General features: G+C 38.2%; 1 protein-coding gene across 2 annotated transcripts in view; it reads left to right on the top strand.

The window, feature by feature from the left end:
* Window positions 1-1992: 1992 nt before the first annotated feature.
* eva1ba (eva-1 homolog Ba (C. elegans)) overlaps window positions 1993-16242 on the top strand; it is a 33442-nt gene continuing 19192 nt past the window's right edge. The window contains exons 1-2 of one of the 2 annotated variants that reach the window (XM_089117848.1): window positions 1993-2066; window positions 9824-9870. The gene's annotated coding sequence lies outside the window, so the exon portion shown is untranslated. The remainder of the gene's footprint in view (window positions 2067-9823; window positions 9871-16242) is intronic. The other variant, XM_089117847.1, reaches the window with a different exon arrangement.

Raw genomic sequence — 16242 nt, 5'->3', positions numbered from 1 at the left:
AGATTCTTGTTAAAAATACAGATCTATTAATTTTTAATCTTCTTTTAATCAGTTGTTCAAGTATCTGTTTCCTCTTTTACAGAAGACTTTCAGTGTGTGTGTCCATTCGTTAAGCATCTGAACGTGTTGATGTTGGAGCTCTTAGGTCTCTGGTCACTTGCTCTTCCATGTGCCAATTATATGTGCCAGAATAAGCTTCAATGTGGACCAAACCTTATTAGTCAAAGACCTGGACACAGAACTATTTTAAAGCAAATCATATCAGTCCAACACATTAAAGTACATCTCCCAGAAGAGTTGCAAAACCAACTATGGCCTAATACTTTACTAGCCACTTATCTGTTGAAAGCATATTTTGATAGCAATCACTCCCCTCATTCAATGCATGTGTCCTGTTTTGTTGAGCAATTTGATCAGCAAGACACATTCACAATGCACACAAGGCATCCATATGAGCTGTTGAACAAAACTCTGCTCGCAAAGCAAATTCTTCAGCTGTTTGTAGTAATTTCTCTGTGCCTGTCCCTATAGTGTGTTCAAAACAAAACACATGGGAGTCCTTTATTGATGATCTGGTTTCCTGTGAAACCATGCTCAGAATACAATATGTGTTGGACATGCTTCTTTATAAGGCTCTTGTAACAGCTCAGGCTGCCTGGAGTTAATGTAGCAAAATGGAAGTGTTTGATGAATGATGTTACTGCAACCTTGGAGTTCAGTACTAGTTTTACGACTCAAAATCATCTTTATCCAATGTGTGAACCGCTACGCCTCACAGCACTGCCCACATTAAAGACAGAGAACAGTTCTGGCTAACTCAAGACACTGGGGTTAGATTGGAGACATTTATAGCGAATGCTTTGATGTGGGTTGTGAAAATCTTGTGTACTGCAGACATACAAGTTTCCTATCTTATAACCATTCTAGCTCAGTTGACAGTGGTTAACAATTGATTTTAGTTATAAAAATTATGTATTTTTTTAAAATTGCATTTAAATGTTTCAATGTCCTAGTAATTGAAAAAAAATTATACACACACACACACACACACACGCACACACACACACACACACACACACACACACACACACTTATATACACTTCCTGTTTCAGTTTGTAACTGTTTTCTTTATTTCACATGTAAAGAAAACATCTTAAAGATGTTTGTTTAACTTTTTGATTCAGTTTTAAATGTTCTGTTGGTTGTAATTTATCCCAGCTTTTATGTAGTGTTAAAAAACTGAAACAGGAAGTGCTTCTGGACCAGTGTTGTTTACATCTATTGAAATGGTCTATATTTACAAAGCGATATTTATCCAAAGCGACCTACATCTGAGGACTAAAGTCATCGTGAAGAGGCAATAACAACACAGGTAGTGCTCAAAAGACAAAGTTTGAACATTACTCAGAGTAGCATAAACCAGGCAAGTGAGGATTTAAAGATTTTTTTGTTTAAGTGCTCACGGAAGAGATAGGCCTACGTTTTCAGACACGCATATAAATATATATATAATTGTTTGGTTTTTTTTTTTCATTTATTTTGTGACATTTCATTTAATATTTTAGAAAATTAGTGCTGTCAAATTGATTAATCCAGAGTAGGGCAAACCAGCTAGAGGGCCACATCAAGTTTTGCTAACCAATTGAAGGGACGTAGCCTATATTAAATCCATGATAAAAGAACTTTTATTTACACTGGACTGGAGGTAAGCATGAATTATTTATTTAAATATTAAATTATTTAGAATAATGGCTGTTACCCTAAGTATGGCTAATCAAATTAAATCACAATTGCAATAAATAATGTAATGAGATTGTTCAAGGCAGACGACCGTCTGAACACACTCCCATCATTAATTCATTTGTTCTTTCAAACAATGAATTAATTCAAAAATGTTTATGAGTGGGCCATTGAATCTTTGACTCAACCGATTCGTTCAAAATGCTGAATCATTCCGTAATGAAACCACGGCTGAGCGTCGCTGTAAGAAGATCCACAATGGTTGTTTGGAACTATTTTTTCGCTGCTGAAACGAAACAAAAACAGTCAATATTACATCTAAATTGTAAGTGACCTCATTTTAACTGTTTATTGAACTATTGTATGACATTAATGTCACATTTTTTCAATCGTGATGGTATTCAGGAAAACAGCACTCGTCGTGTGAGGTTGCTTATAGTAATTGCACTCACAACAACCGATTCCCATATCTGCAGGGGACGCAGTAATACGAGTCGTCATTTAAAATACCAAAGCTATTTTGTCGCACAAGTATGGAACAACTTGAGGGTGAATAAATAATGGTAACAGACCTTTGGGGGACCTCTCTTAGTCTATCACATGTGCTTTCATTCCTCTTGAACACATAGCTTTGGCTTTGACAGGATGCAGGGGATTCATGACTGGATACATTTTTTCCCCCTCTGAGCAGCACTGAAGTTTTATGTTGTGTAACTCCCTGAATATATGTCTTTCTCAGTGACAGCTGATCTAGTATATTGTCTCTTGAGAAAAGTTTAATGTCGGGTCTTACAGATTTCTATCAGACCATTCTTGTAACCAATTAACCACATCTGATGACATGATGAAGTTCAGTGGTCACTCACAGTCCTTAATCCCCAATTATTAAGTGTAAGCAAGAACATTGGCCGTAAATAATAGTCTTCTTACTCTGTTGAATCAGGAAGGTCGCCAAGCAGTAATTGAAGTCTCTGTCGTGATCCTCCAGAGAGGATCATCTTTGTTGTCCATTCCATTCTTGACTCTTCCCAGTCCTCCGTTCTGGGGCAGTATCCTCCATCCGACCCGAGAGCCCCATTGATTCCATTATCCGCTGGATGAGATCCAGACTCTGCTGTAGTGGAGGACGTGCTGAGTAACCTGCTGTGTCTCTGTCTCCGGGGCTTTTGTGTCCTTGACCTTGAGCGTATGAGATATGACCACTCTCACTGCTCTCCCAAAAGCTTTGACACTGATTTATCTGCCACCCTGTTAGGACTGAGCCTGTATGCATTATGTGGGGCCCTGTATTAAAATTAGGAATCCAAACTTAACTTGAACCTCATCTATGAAATATTTAAGTGTCAAGTGCTTTGTCGACAGTGAAAAGTGTTTAATTAGCTCTAAAATCAAAATATAGATAAAACACGATGTTCATTATGTATTAAACAGATTTAAGCAGATTAAAACTTTAACATAGCTTACTGTACAATATTACACACTTTACCAAGAACATCATCAACAACAACAACATTTTAAAATGTCTCTTTAGTTAAGAAAATCACATGAGTCCAGGCTACATTGTATTTAGTGCCACAAATTATAGTAACACGTTTGCAAAAATTGCAAGCCTCATGAAATAGGCTCGTGTAGACAATCAACATTTCTGGAGGGTTTATTTTGTACTCCATTAATGTAAAGTGCTATTATTTTATTAACTCATCACAGTCCAGGTATTTCTTGCCATGTCTGCTTATTACATGTGTCTCCGTTTATTTGAGAAATTGAAAACAGGCTTAGAGTGAGGCTGTCTTTCTACACTTGCCTGCTTACTGTGAACATCTGGTTTTGGGGTGAGAGTGACCTCTTCAATGGGAACCCATGTCTCCTCTGTCAACACTGAGGGGTACCAGATAGGCTTGCCGCGATAGACGGTGTTGACGGTGTTACCGGTTTTAAGCCCCATCACCGGTGACATCACTTTCCCACCGTGACACCGCGATGTCTTGACTTTTTTTTTTTTTTAAGTATTCGTTTTTGCTAAAATATTTATTTGAATTAATTAAAAATAATAATTTTCAATTATTTAGTTCTGAAGAGAGCATTATAATTAAAAATGAACTGCGCAACGCGTGCCGTCACGTCACAGATCAGCAAGCATCAGGATTTCATTTAGCACGTGTAGAGACAAGAACGAGTCAAATTACAGAAAAGCAAGATAATGGCGGAAGATTTGGTGTCAAAACGCAATGCAAAAGCGCCTGTTTGGCAATATTTTGGCCAATATATATTAATGTTAATAAATGCCAATTTATAGTGTTTTACTTTTTTTTAGAGTGCTGTCATTTATGTAGGCTAAGGTCCTTTTTAAAGTTTTTATTTTATATTCGTCTCTTTTTATTTGGTTTTATCTTATTTAAACTTTGTTTAATTTATTTAGGCCTATTTTGTTTTCTTATTCGTTAATAAACGTTTTATTTTTTTTGGGCCCACAGTTTGCCGATTTTCACCTTTTTCAGCCTATGCATGGGGTTATTTTTATTCGTTCGTTATGCTAATAAAAGTTCTGTCTATATTTTATTCGTTTATTATTCTAATAAAAGTGCTGTCTAAATAAAAGTTTATTGTCAGGGAGTTTTTTTTTTTTTTTTTTTTTTTTGTGCATTCCAGCAATTGACGCTGAATTGCAATTGACGCTTATTTCGAAAGTGAAAGTATGTCATTTATGTATAGGCTAAGGTCCGTTTTGAAGTTTTTATTTTATATTCGTCTCTTTTTAATTGGTTTTATCTCATTTAAACTTTGTGTAATTTATTTAGGCCTATTTTATTTTCTTATTCGTTAATAAACGTTTTATGGTTCTTATTTGTTTGGGCCCACATTTTGCCGATTTTCACTTTTTTCAGCCTATGCATGGGGTTATTTTTATTCGTTATGCTAATAAAAGTCTATAAATAAAAGTTTTATTATCAGCGAGTTTTTTTTTTTTTTTTTTTGTCCATTCAAGCAATTGACGCTTATTTCGAAAGTGAAAGTATAACGCGCACGCATTTAAAAGCTATTTAACCCCCCCGCCCTGCCCTCCACGGTGACACCGGGATTACCGGTGTTGTCACACGTCGATTAACCGGTGGGAAATTTTCCTCACCGCGGCAACCCTAGTACCAGAGCTGAGAGATGGACAGGGATCCCTGTATGACTGCATATGTATATGTGTCAGAGTTTATGGCCTGAGTGTTCAGTATCCTCAGCTTTCTTTTTTTTTTTAAGGACCCACTGGGGATTTTCTAAAATGTTCTTCCTGTTCTGGGTAAGAAACACTCATCTGCTCAAAAGATGCGGTTTATGAGTATTTTTAATGCATACTGTACAACATGATTGTGTTCATATAAATTACCTTATTATCGATCATAAGTCTCCATGATATTCTAGTCCCTTCATATAGGCTAGGATCACTCCTTCAGTGAACATATGATATAATATTAGACTGCATATTTTTTCGATATTCACACCCACACCACAGCACAAATTGTATGGGATTTGGTTTAGGGTTAGATGTTTATCCAAATCCAGTTCCATGGTTACCCTGGTTATTTAACAGCAACACTCTCTCTCACTATCTGCACATCTCATTGAAATCCTCTAGATGTTACAAAGTGGCCAAAAGTGTGTGTATCTAGAGAGAGTGATTACGACTCTAACAGCTGTCCTCCCTTATGCAGGCACGTCTCTATAGAGAGACCCAGAGGAAGCACAAGTTCAGCTTCCATGCGAACTGGAGAGAAAGAAAAAAAAACATCAGGAAAGGCATCTAGAGCTCCATGTTTGATCAATCCTCTCACCGCTGGGAGTCGAAACTAACTTTGGCAAAACACAGCATCTACATTCCTTTCAAACTAAATGCAGGCATTTGTTGGTATGCAATAATGTTTTAGCCGTGAGATGTGTTGAAAACAACGCTCCGCCACACCCGGCCGTGTCATTTCATATCCTGGCAACTGATAGTCTGTTGTTGTCATTCCCTTTGGCTCCTGTGCTAAGACATCTTATGAATTCTGCCCTGACTCTTGTCATCTTTAGAGGGAGAAAGCACATTTGGTAAAAGCATTACACTTAGGAAACTGGGTTGAATTAAAGATGATTTGTATTTCTTTTTAATCCTTCATCTGTTCTATTGGTTACCAAGGACGTCTTTTTGGTCGGGGGATAAACTGATGTGCAGGAAAAAATGGTAAAGCATTGCTGAAATATGAACAAGCTCAGACGTCTATCTGTGCTTTTGATATCAAGTCTTGCTGTGTGGCCATTAGCGTCCTGCTAAGCCTTTAGAATTTCCAGTCCTCTGCTTTTCCACGTACTTGCTTCCTGTTCTCCCCATTCTCTCCCAAGAGATGAGGCTGTCATTATTTAAATTTCCTCTGTATCTAAAGCGAGCTTTGGTGTGGGTGGCTTGGCTGAAGAAACCTCCCTCGACATGCTATAATCAGAGAGCTAAACTTCAGAGAAACTCATAATTTTAGCAAAGCCCATCTTCATAGGACGTATCAGACGCTGACAAAGAAAACCGTGTGTGTGTTTCCTCTGAAAGAGTTACTCATTACCACTTCCAGTATTGGCACTGCTCTTACTTAGTCTTTATGAGTTAAGCTTCCTCTTCTAAATCTCAATGTGGTGAATAATGCTCTCATTTTAACTAAGTTGTTGCTGTTTGAATGTTTGATGTCATGTATTATGAAGTGACTCCCACTTTCCTGGAATCCTTTTTGCACAGGAGGGAAAAAGAGAGAGATAGAGAGAGAGTGCTTGGTGACATACACCAGCCTAGAGAAGAATGGCAACTTATGAAGCTTTGTGGTAAACAGCTATTTTTACTAAGCTTTTCCTCTCCGGCCTCTCAGATACTGCTACATGCTCATCATGGGCTTATGTGGGAAACGCTAAATAGTGATGGGAGCTGTCTGGGTTTGGCCAAACCACGCAGAGTGACAAACTGCCTTGCAGGGTGCAATTGTCCCTCTCCCAGCCTCACCACCATGAAACCAGGGTGGAGTACCAATGGCTTCTTTTGTCATAGTTTATGACCAGAGATGCCATTGTGACCTGCTTTTTGCCAACCAACGGGAAGATAAATTTAGAGTCCATTCCGGTGGTCTGGCACATAGTACTGATGTCTATTGAGCCTGTAGAAAATCCCTGCAGAATAATAATAATAAAAATATTAAATTACATGTTGGTGGTCGCCAATGAAGGAGTTATGTGGTTGTTAGGGTGTACTGGGTGGTTGCCAAGGTATGCTAGTGGTTGCTAAGTTGTTTTGAAATTTAAAAATGAGTTTTATGTGGTTGGCAGGTTATTACTATGTGTGTTACTAATGTGTTTTAAAATTTAGAAAGATGTTCTGAGTGGTCCCCAAGGAGTTATGCGATAAATACTGTCTTCTGGTGGTTGCCAGGGTGTTGCTATAATACTTCGAAAAGTTAAAAAGGGATTATGAGTGGTTGCCAGGGTATTGCTATTTAGTTCATGTGTTTTAAAATGTAGAAATGTCTTCTGGATGGTTGCTAAGAGGTTATGTGGTTAATACAATGTTCTGTGGTTGCCAGGGTGTTGCTATGTGGCTGCTAAGGTGATTTGAATGACACTTAGTATGTTTTTTGAGTCTTCTGTGTGGTTGCCAGGGTATTTCTAGTGGTTGCTAAGGTGATTTGAAAGTTGAAGTGGTTGCCAAGGAGTTCTATTGTTGCTAAGGTGTTCTGGGAGTTTTGCCTTGGGGTTGCTATGTGGTTGTTAATGTGTTTAAAAAGTTATTGTAAGTGTTTTAGATGGTAGCCATGATGTTGCAATGTGAATGCTAAGGTATTTTTGAATGAATAGTGTATTGTTAGGGCTTTCTGTGGTTTCCAGGGCATTGCTAAGTTTTTGCTAGGTTGTTCTGGGTGGTGATTATTTTGGCTTAGTATGGTTTAGATTCTCTTTTGATGTAAATACATGCATTTTGTTGTGTTTTTTTTTTTGTGCCAATTTTATTGCCTATATCAGAAAAAAATGTAAGTTTGATTGATTAAAAAAGTAACAGCAATGAGATTTGTGGTGTCATATGACATGTGGTGGCAACTATTAGTACACACACACACACATATATATATATATATATATATATATATATATATTAGGGCTGTGAATCTTTGGGTAGACAGCGAATCGATTCGATTCACGATTCATAGGTTTTCGATTCGATTCATGAACGATTTGTGCAAATTCAGAACGATTCGATTCGATTCACATCCAAATTCGATGCGATTCGATTAATTCGATTCTTAATTTTTTATATGCATTATTATTTCAATGCTTCACCCAATGGGTCTTGGGTGAACTCCGAACTCCGGGTACTCTCCGTACACGCAATGTGGTCTCTCGCTCGCTTTCCCTCTCTGCCGAGTGCGTGCAGCCGTGTGTGAACGCGCGATACGCGGTTTGGAGCACAACCTCTGTCTCGTATGCACGCTCGCTCTAGATTCCGGGAGATTTTTACTAATTTGCGGTAATTAAGCTGATCACGACATGAGTAACGTTAGCTCAACAGGTAGAAAGATAAACTCATCTTTCAGGCATTTGACCGACCGGGCTTCAGCGTGAGAAATCAGGGGTGTGTGAGCGCCTGAAACCAATCAAATGCGGATGTCGTATGACGGCCAATGCGTGAGGCAGCTTGTACCAGGAACAGGTTGTGTTTATATATTTTAAACCACTGAATCGCTATAAAATCGTGATTAATTCGATTCTTAGCCTTTTAAATCGATTATTCACGTAAATAAACGATTCACGATTCAAAATACATGTTTCAGGATCGATGCATATGCATCGCCAGGATTTATAATCGATGCATCGAGAAAACGAGTGAATCGTTACACCCCTAATATATATATAACGTATATATGGGGGAGCTGAAATAGTGAACGTAAAGAACATATCTGCTTCTGTTGGTGAGTTCAGTCCAAGTTTTTCTCCCCAAAGGTTGCATATGCTCAATAGCAGCATATTTGTGTAATTTGAGAGTGTGTGGGAGAAGCCAGAAGTATTTTCTGGGTGAGATATATGAAGCACCATAAACCACCATCTGCTGAAAGGACTTGGATGGGATTTTACAGTGTAATATTATGGGCTGTAAAAAGAACTCCTGTAAGAAGTTAACAATACATTACAGAATTGACGGGTGGTGCCCTCTAATTCACGCTTCTCACAAAATCTTTTTTTGAAGGCTCTCCTACATGAAACTTATCCTTGTCCCATCTCAAAGTGAAGTCAAAGCACTGTCTTTGGGGTGTTAGGCAATCGTTCTGAAATCCTGTGAAATCAATAGAAATGAAATCCAGTTCCTATGACGAAAGAGCTGTAACCATAACACAATAGGATTTCACAAGTGTCCCTTGAGCACCTAGAAAGCTTCAAAGTGTGCAGTCATATTCAAGTTTCCTCTGGGGTCATCGTCATGCTTTCTGACTCATTGAGAACATGTCTGTGTGATGAGGTTTTGGACACTGGGACCTTTTTTCTTCTTCTTCTTTTTTTAAAGGTTTCAGTTGACCCCAATAACATTGGTGTTGGGAGGAAAAAACAAGTAACCGGTGTAAGGCAAGCTCCAAGGCAAAGATAAATAAGTGATTAAAGTAAAATGTGTGTTCTCTTATTTCATGGTTATTCTTTAGCCGAATAATTAGAATTTTAAAAATACATTCGTAATGTAACGTACTAACGTGTATGGTATGTATTTGTGGTTCTGAATAAAGGACAAATACATATTAAGGATATTATACTGAAATGATAAATAAATCTTATTTTACCTGAAAATTCTGACATGCAAAACAAAGTTTTAAAGTGAGAATCAATCCATCAAGAGCTCTTTCTAGATGACCATGTGACAAATTATATGCAGTTTGCTAGATTACCCTACCTACTGACACATCTTACCCCAGTCTCCCTAAATTTAAGGCCAACTTGTTCTTCTCAATAAATATTGCCTATATAGCATTTATATTGTTGTTGCTAAAGAAATGTAACTCATCAGTTTCTTTTGGAAATGAATAAGCCTCTCTATTTTGCCAGATTCCTGACTGTGCCAGACTTTGAAGATACCTACTCTGAAGAAAAAGGTATGTTTCTGTTGGACCACAGGGTCTGCTATATTTCTCATATGCAAACATAATATTCCAGTTGATGAGTTATGTTGTTGAAGTTCTGAATGAAAGTGTGATTGTGTTTATCCTCAGTGAGTTGTGTTTATTTCCATCTTTTTAAAGTCCAGAAGCTGCATTCATTAGTAAAAGATCCCCTTCATTTCCTGCATGTATTTGAAATATGTGATGGCAACTGTATATCTGTAGGGTTTTATGGAAGCTTTGCATGGTTCAGATTAAGAAGTCTGAAATAACAAGGATAGAGGAACTATTTCAGAAGTCCGTTAAATTAACCCGATAGCATCTTTTCCTGTGTTAATTCAATTCAGCTACCAAAATAGGGTGGATTTTTTTGGAGCTTCGCAGAACCGCAAAGCACTTTCTAAATATTTAGTTTGGATTAAAAAGCCAGAGAATTCAATACAGTGGAAAGTCCAGCTATCACAAGTATGAATATGTGATTTATATTAAGCTGGACCGAATAGAAGAAGAGGGAACCAATGAGACTTTTGGGAGAAGGAATGGAAATGCATGACCTTTCTAAAAGGGAGGCAGCAAATTCTTAGCATTTGCCAGAGTCACAATTATTTTACCTTCTCTGTTGGAATGTTTTTGTCACTTGGCGCCGGCCCTGAACTTGTATTGCACAGCCTGGGCTTTTGGTGCTGAAAAGCTTTTCTGTAAAAAGTAAGAAAACAGTGCTTCTGTTATATTTTAACTGCCTCACATGTCTTCACTATGAGATTAGAAACATCCATTAAGAAAGTAAGCATTTTTTCCCCTTTTATGTTGATTTTAACATGAATTTTAGGACATAGAACAATTTTGATGGATAAATTTGTCTCAAATGCATCAGAAGCAGATTGTGGAAGTTTGGTTGTTGTTTTTTTCATCTGAACCATGATGTCTGCTGCATGTGGTTTCCTCTCATGTGTAGTTGTTTATAGCTGGTTCTGAGTCAATCCCAGACAGGTGGAAGGAAGTGTCCTTTTTTTCCTCTTTCGCATCAGTTGTGTTTACACTTGAACTATATTTAAACTCATATAGGCCACATACAGCCATCTTGAGCTCTGGGTGAACATAAACCCTGTAATATACTGATGCTACACACTTAGCTTTTAAAAAGCATTGGTTTTGAATTGATCAGAAGTTCCGAAAATGTCTCTGAACTCTTTTTTGTAAAAAATGTATGACTAACCTCAAGCCTGTATCATTGCTTTGAAAATGCATTTCATGGCATTTTATATTACTATTACTATATTAATATATACTTTTTAAATAACGCAAACCTGTTATCTAATGACCTTGTGCCAATTTTTTCCCGCCATCATACATTTGAATACACAATAAATAAAAATTTGTATTTAAATATCAAATTTAAACACCATGATATCATGGCTTTGGTGGAAAATTCAGAATTTTGTTTTGTTCTGTTCAACCCTGTTACATTATCTCCACCTTTTAAAAATACCTCTAGAACCATTGAGGTTCATTCTCGTGTGTTACGTTTGAACTTCCGCAAGAACCAATGAGGTTTGTTCTTGGCCGTCAAACAGGTTCGGTTCAGCTGTTTATGTTCGCTGATCAATGTTTAAATGTAAATAAAAGCCCAAATTGAATCTGTTAATCATATAAAGCGATCGTGTCTCTTCAGAAAATTTGGACTAAACCTATTAGCTTTATGATCTCTTAAAGAGTAACTAAACCAACTTTTTTTAGTTAATGATCTGTAAGAATGGATATTTATTAATACCAGTCATTGATTCGAGTAACTTTTTTGACATTTGTGTATAAAGTGTTTTATTTCTACAATATATGGTGTAAAAACGTCTTAGTGCTGCCCTCTTCAGGTTGAACGGTGGCTACTGCAGTTGATTTTTCCTATTGGATGTTCCGCACTTCGTGACGTACGCAGTTTCAGCTCACCACGCGAGCTATGCCTTTGGCAGTAGAAAAACCAGCTTGTTTCATCAAAACCACTCTAAGGAGTCAGGAGTTGGAATCGCGAGTATTGAAAACGATCAGGATAGAGTGTTTTAGCATCTATTTCGTCCCCTCTATCTCTGCTGGAGATATTGCCAGTGGGTGGAGTCAGGCTCTGACCAGGGGTTTAGTTACCATTTAATGAACTTTGTGAAGCGTCAAAGTGGTAGTTGCGTAGCTGTCAACTGAGGGACAGAAAGCTCTCGGATTTCATCAAAAATATCTTCATTTTTGTTCCGAAGACGAACCAAGGTCTTTCTGGTTTGGAACGATGTGAGGGAGAGAAATTTATGACAGAATTTTCATTTTTGGGTAAACTATCCCTTTAAAACAATACACTTTCAGCTACCAGATAAATCTGTGGTACTCTTTTCAAGATATGTTTACTCTTTTTAAATCCATTCTGCAGAATTCCACAGCTTTTGTCCACAAAATCAGTCGGAAAATGCGATTAAAAATCCACAGATTCCATTTGGGCCTTCTGATGGGTTTTAAATGTGTAATAGAGCAAGTTTCATGGAAACATCATCAGGGTGATTATGAGGCTGCTGTGTGCAGTATGTGAGCTGAAACATCTGCTTCAATCCACAGTGTGTTAGGAGAAAGACTGCTGGTATCCATCACTGACCTGTGTGATCCATCTAACCTCTGAACCACAGCTGTGTGACTGGAATGAGCTGTGAACGAAGACATGTCTGTCACAGAATTTCAGGTCTGAAATCCTTGTTGATTGTACAGGGACAGGATTGGGTTATCTGTGACTGTTCTTTCAGTATCAGTTTGAAATGCCCCATTATAGCATCTCTTGTTCATGACCATAGAAAGCAACAGCATATGGTGACTGAAAATCCTAAGAAGGGCTCATGGTTGATAAATGGTAGTTGAAGGTATTTTTTTCCCCCCTGCAAGATAGCAATGTAAACAGCCTGACACAGTAAACGCAGATTACAAGCCAAGAAGATAAGTTAACACGGCTGTAGAATTCCACTGACCATATTTCTGCATTCCACTGTCAAAGAGTGTTTCTTTACTTGAAACAATACACAGCCCCATTATATCCATGTACAACATGTCTTGTAAGAATATTAGGCTGAATATAAGCATAAAGCACCCTTCAATCTAAGAAATTTCACACTGTTCAAAACTTTGGGGTCGGTAAGATTTAATATGTTTTTGAAAACATTCTTTTCCTCGAATGTGTTATTTTCTGAAGGGGGACATGTTTATAATGAACATTTCAGTCTAAAACAGAAGCTCTGGATAAGTCAGCTGTGCATGTTTGGACTTGCCGAGTAGTTATTTTTTTTCAGATGGAGGGGGAATAATGATTAGCCTTTTTATATAGAGTGATGTTTAAGGTGTCCTCACCTGTGAGAAAGCTGTGTCAAATGAGATATTGTGTTTGACTGATGTTTACTTCATAGACATATGTGCGGGTAAATGGCACCCTTTCAAAAGAAACACGAAAGTATGGGTGTGTTCAGGTAATCACAGACTACATATGCGTTTAACCACCATGATTTGCATAGTATCGCTCAGGAAACTCATTTAGAAATATAGCGTAGAAGCACAAAAAGGTTAATCATTGTAAAAGCAGCCTGTCAGTGTTTGGATGCCGCTTTATTTCAATAAAGTGACATTTTAGAGTGAAAAGGGTGAAACAAAACTAGGGTGGGATTTGATTTTATCCATCGGGAAATTACTTGATTTTAAAAATTGACCTTTAAATAACGAACACTGAGAGGAAGGGATGAAAATAAGGATAAAATAAGTTGTTTTAGAGGTAAAGCCAATTATTACATTTTGATGAAAGTAATGATAATTTTGTGAAACTTCTAGAAAAAAAGCAACTCTTATTGTGCAATTTATTTATTTTTTGAGGGGGGGTTTTGTAAGTAAAATGAAACAGGCCTTTATGAGAGAAGATCCCTTCTGTTTGAATTAGATAGTCCCATGAGATCTTAACCACAAGATACAGAAATGAACTGCAGGCTAATGGCTGTAAGTTCACTGTGTGGTTACAACAATCCCAGAGTGCTGTGGTCCAGCTCAGAGTGTTTGTTTTAATGAATGTTGAGTCAGTTGTAAAGGAAGTAGAGGACATGGCATTGGGTCTGACCACATCATGACACATATTCCTGTTATAACAGTGAGTTATTCAAATGTGCATCTGCAAATGTGCATGTTTCTGTGCGAACCATAGTTTCTAGTTCATCTCGAAATAAAGAGTATACATTTTTCACCCTATATAATTCTGCTTTAGTGCATGTAAAAGTGGGATCCAAGATAGATCAAAATAAAATACTGCATTTTTCATTGCAGTTTATTTAATTTATCAGCCTATTAATTTAAGTGAAAATAAGATTATATATATACACTCACCGGCCACTTTATTAGGTACACCTGTCCAACTGCTCGTTAACACTTAATTTCTAAGCAGCCAATCACATGGCGGCAACTCAGTGCATTTAGGCATGTAGACATGGTCAAGACAATCTCCTGCAGTTCAAACAGAGCATCAGTATGGGGAAGAAAGGTGATTTGAGTGACTTTGAACGTGGCATGATTGTTGGTGCCAGAAGGGCTGGTCTGAGTATTTCAGAAACTGCTAATCTACTGGGATTTTCACGCACAACCATCTCTAGGGTTTACAGAGAATGGTCCGAAAAAGAAAAAACATCCAGTGAGCGGCAGTTCTGTGGGCGGAAATGCCTTGTTGATGCCAGAGGTCAGAGGAGAATGGCCAGACTGGTTCGAGCTGATAGAAGGGCAACAGTGACTCAAATAACCACCCGTTACAACCAAGGTGGGCAGAAGAGCATCTCTGAACGCACAGTACGTCGAACTTTGAGGCAGATGGGCTACAGCAGCAGAAGACCACACCGGGTGCCACTCCTTTCAGCTAAGAACAGGAAACTGAGGCTACAATTTGCACAAGCTCATCGAAATTGGACAATAGAAGATTGTAAAAACGTTGCCTGGTCTGATGAGTCTCGATTTCTGCTGCGACATTCGGATGGTAGGGTCAGAATTTGGCGTCTACAACATGAAAGCATGGATCCATCCTGCCTTGTATCAACGGTTCAGGCTGGTGGTGGTGGTGTCATGGTGTGGGGAATATTTTCTTGGCACTCTTTGGGCCCCTTGGTACCAATTGAGCATCGTTGCAACGCCACAGCCTACCTGAGTATTGTTGCTGACCATGTCCATCCCTTTATGACCACAATGTACCCAACTTCTGATGGCTACTTTCAGCAGGATAATGCGCCATGTCATAAAGCTGGAATCATCTCAGACTGGTTTCTTGAACATGACAATGAGTTCGCAGTACTCAAATGGCCTCCACAGTCACCAGATCTCAATCCAATAGAGCATCTTTGGGATGTGGTGGAACGGGAGATTCGCATCATGGATGTGCAGCCGACAAATCTGCTGCAACTGTGTGATGCCATCATGTCAATATGGACCAAACTCCCTGAGGAATGCTTCCAGCACCTTGTTGAATCTATGCCACGAAGAATTGAGGCAGTTCTGAAGGCAAAAGGGGGTCCAACCCGTTACTAGCATGGGGTACCTAATAAAGTGGCCGGTGAGTGTATATATATATATATATATATATCCTTTGTTTATATATATAAATCCTTATTTTCAAATTAGTCTTTTGGAATCTGAGGTCTCAGATTTGTGGACCCTATTGTCAACATAAATTATATTGACTGGGTTCTGGCTATATGCACTTGAGCAGATTTTGGAATATCCCTTCAGTCTGTTTTATGTCTGAGGTTGGGCTTGTTTGGCCCTCAGGCAGCGCAAGCAACGCTAACCTCGTCAACCTGCAGTAAAGCTGCCAGCCGGGCTCCTCTCGACTTGCCCCCTGTAATATCCCAAAAGAACATCGTTGACTGCCCCCTGCCTGCCCTCGATGACCCATAAATCTGCAGCGCTGCTTCTCTTTTATAGTGCTGCTCGAGACTAAACATGCCACATGCACAGGATTTAGCTAAAAACACCTTCTGTTCTTTCTTTTTGAAGCTGTAATTTCCTGCATTTGCTTATTCGAGCGATGAATATATGTCACTTGCCACAAAATAAGTGACTTCCTGAATGCACAGGCTTTTTTCGGTGCTTCTTAGAAAAGAATGTTGATTACCAAATAATGTCAACTCCTTTTCTTAAAAAAGAAAGAAAAAAGAAAAGAAGATTACTGTGAGGCACTTAAAATAAGTAAAAGGGGCCAAATTTCTGTAGGTTTATCATTTTTTATTAAAAGTCCTCCCATTCATTTTTCTACACGTTTTCCAAAGTGGACCAACGTGTCAACCAATATATATATATATATATATATATATATATATATATTTATTT

The sequence above is a fragment of the Pimephales promelas genome, chromosome 12 (assembly GCF_988280905.1).
Source record: "Pimephales promelas chromosome 12, fPimPro1.hap1.1, whole genome shotgun sequence".
NCBI lineage: Eukaryota > Metazoa > Chordata > Actinopteri > Cypriniformes > Leuciscidae > Pimephales > Pimephales promelas.
The sequence above is the reverse complement of the archived record's forward strand: the minus strand, read 5'-3'. Positions and strand labels throughout refer to the sequence as shown.